This window comes from Condylura cristata, unplaced genomic scaffold (genome assembly GCF_000260355.1).
Source record: "Condylura cristata isolate star-nosed mole 26May11 unplaced genomic scaffold, ConCri1.0 scaffold00026, whole genome shotgun sequence".
In the NCBI taxonomy this organism is placed as follows: domain Eukaryota; kingdom Metazoa; phylum Chordata; class Mammalia; order Eulipotyphla; family Talpidae; genus Condylura; species Condylura cristata.
The window spans coordinates 6731088-6734612 of NW_004567127.1; positions in this window are offsets into that span (position 1 = coordinate 6731088).

Here is a 3525-nt window from a genome sequence, read left to right on the forward strand (position 1 = left end):
GCGGACAGCGCCTCTCCCCGCCGAGCTGGGCTCTGCGGCCGGTCAGGTGCGGGCCAGCCGCCGCCGCGGAGTTGGTCGTGGTGCCAGTGACCTTGGGGAAGTCGCTTCCCCGCCCGTCTTCGGCAGGCTGCTCGAGAGATGCTTTTGATCTGGGTAAGGGACGATGTGGGCTGGTTCACGTGGTGCCTGCTGACTCTCCTGGCGGCGCGCTCGGCCGCGGGAAGCGGAGCGAGGGGAAGGGAATCTGGGCGGGAGTTATTCTGGACTCGTGGCATGCCCGCCTCAACCTTCCCGGCCAGCCAATCCTTGTCCCACCTGGGGACTTGCGGCGGCGTCGTGGGGGGACTGCAGTCCCCGCAGCCGAGGCGTGATTGCAGGGTTCGAGTGGACTTGGCCCAGGGGGCCGAGCAGTTGGCAGCGCCCAGCCGCTGCTGACCGGGGCTCTTTGTCATTCAACCTGTGGTTGCGGAACGTCCGCGGCGCCCTCGGGCTTCTGGACTTTGAGGCGAGGCGGCCTCGCCGGGAGGCGCCTGCCGGATAGCGTACCCTTGGGCAGAGGCACGCCGTTTGTACCCAGTGCACCCGTCCCCCCCCCCCACGTGCAATGTTAACGTTTCATTTCTTTGCCATAACTTACTTGGTGCGACCCACACGCACTTAACCAGGTTGTAATTCATCTCCCCCGAGAAACAAACGGATTCTGTCTTCAGCCAAACGTGTATTTGGAAGCGGGGTGTCCGCTGATAACAGTAATATGTTTACCCGTAACTGGTTGTGAACTGTCCCCCCATCCCAAATTATTCTGGTTTTGAAATGTGTACTTGTCAGTAGCCTGATTAAACAAATGTGGGGTTAGAAACTTCTGGAATGTCGTGCTAGGGTGACTCTGAGTGTGGGAGGGTTTGGGGACTAGGGAGGAATTAGCCACTGCTGAACAGTTTTGATGTCGGCTGACCCTCCGGTGAGGCAGAGCAAACACTGCGTCTTAAGCTTTTTATTTAGACATTAAATAGGACCCATAAGCCCAAGGTTGGCACCCCGCACTACAACTTTGCCTTCAAATTGTCATAGAAATGATGAAGAATTCAAGCTAGGCCGTGAGACAGGTAGAATTAAAAAGTTGAACATACTTCAGTAATTCAGGGGTTAGACATATGCTGTTCTTCCCCAGGATTGCAGTGACCCTTTTTAAGTATGCAAGTTAATGATCTGGGGAGCATTTTATAGCCGAACAGGTTTAAAAGTTTAGTTGTAAGCTTAATATAATAAGCTGTAACATACCTGAGCGATGAAAGAGGAAAAAAAGACCATGCCATCACTGGAGGAAGCCAACTGATTAGTGTTTCAATCTTCTGACTTTTGGCCTTCTGTATATATAGATGAATATAATAACTCTGGAGGAGGTTTTAATGACATGCTAGTGAGAGCCCCTTATTTTAAAAGATTAGGAAACTGAGACTGGGAAATTAAGTGACATAGAATCTTAGGTCTGGAAATTTGTTAGTGGTTGACTGAGAATTATGTTTGTCTTGACTCCCATTTAATCAAATTGGCACTCCTATATATTTAAATGTAAATAAAATTGTAAAAATGGATAGAAATGACCTTAAATTGAAAGTAGATGTTTTGAATAATGGCCTTCCCCAACTTCTTAAGTTTCTCATTCCCATTTTGTCATTACTCCACTTTATAATATATATCCCTATGTAGGTTTAGATCCTGTAAATGACTACATAACCAGGTGAGGTGTTACATGTGAGTACTAGGAAAATGGAACTTGGATATGAGAAATGCAGTCTGGAAAGTTGATTTTTTTTTTTAAAGACAAGAACTGGGGTATAGGCCAGAGGTGTTGGGGGGGTGGTGAGAGGATTCACCAGAGACAGTGGGGAACAGAACATGCAGATCAACTGAAATATAATGCAGAGGGGAGCAGCAGGCAAGACAGGAGAGGTCTGCTGAACCATGTGGGTCAGCTCCCCTGCTGGGGATCGAATCATACTGAAGCCTCTGTGGCTTGCTTGCACTACTGCGCTTTAACCGGTTACACCACTAGGGAGGCCCTGGTTGGTGATTTTTTTTATGTATTCAACAGTTTATTATTGGCAACCAGGCACTAATAGAGACTTAGGATTTTGCGGTGAAGAATTTCTAGCCCTGACCCTGGAGTTTATTACAGTCTAAGTAAAAATATATAAATGCATAATTATCATGGAAGTGCTCTACAAATAAGAATTGAGTGTGATGATAGAGTAAGTACAGCTCCCTATGGTAGCAAATATTGTATAAATATGGGAAGACAGCCAATTTAGTATAAAAGCAGTCTGGGTAGGCCTGTCTCAGGCAGTGCTGTTTAATTTGAAAATTTAAGGATGATTAGAAGCCAATGAAGCCAGGGAGTGATGGTAGAAAGAGCATTCCAGACATGAGTGTTGAATATATAGCCAGAGATCACATGGTACTTTGGGAAAACGGAAAGAATTTCACCAAAAAAAAAAAAAAGCATATAAAGCATAAAGAAGAGTAAAAGAGAATGGGAAAAGATGGAAGTGGAGAGGTAAACAATGTAAGTGTTTTTAAGGAATTGGGGAAGGGACTAGATCCCCAAAAGTGAGGCATTATTGTCTTAAAGCTAACTAAGTGCAAGGGTTTTAAGTAGGGTATACTGGTCAGAGTTTGCATTTTAGGAGCATCACTCTGCATGCAGTGTAAAGAACTGGCTTCAGGGAGGCTGGAGGCGTGTTGTGAGACCCCAGTGATGGGCAAGATGGACAGCAGAAGATTGGAAGAAGGGGATTCAGTGGTAGACCAAGATATGAGAGACTGGGGAAGCCAGAGAAGTTAAAGATAGCTCCCAGCTTTCTAACTTTAGCAAATTTGTGAGCTTATGAGTTTATTAGTGGTACTTGTCTTCATTTAACCAGAGGGAACATTAAGAGGTTGCATATCTAACCCCCAGGGCTGTTCAACTTGTAAGGCTTAGTTAGAAACTAAACTCAAATCCATTTCTGTCTTGAATTTTTGTTACTTATTTTCCCCCTTTTAAACAATTTAGAGAAGATTGTAAGCACAAACAATTAAGTTACTACTGTTTCATCTATACCCATTACCACTCCATATGCTAAGATTTGTGTCAGCAACTAAAAAAACTGCTTTAAGCTTAGCTATTTATTTTTGAGGTAACGATGACTTCATTTGTATACATTTTTATGTCTGTAAATACCTTTCAAAAACCTTTATAAAAATTAACATTTGTATTCATGTCTGAGTACAAAGCATAGTGTTTTAATTTTAGACAAAAAATGCAATTTTAATATTCTTTTGTGGCTTGTCAGTTACTAAGAAAACAAAACACTGCCATTCTTTATTTACAATAATGACAGGCAACTGTAGCATAATACTAAACTTCAGATTTAAGGGCTGTTAAATAATTACTGTGTGTACAAGAAATTACTAGAACGATATGAGAAAAATTATTTTTAAATGTTTGAAGACTTTTGGAATAACAAACTTTGAGTAGAAATG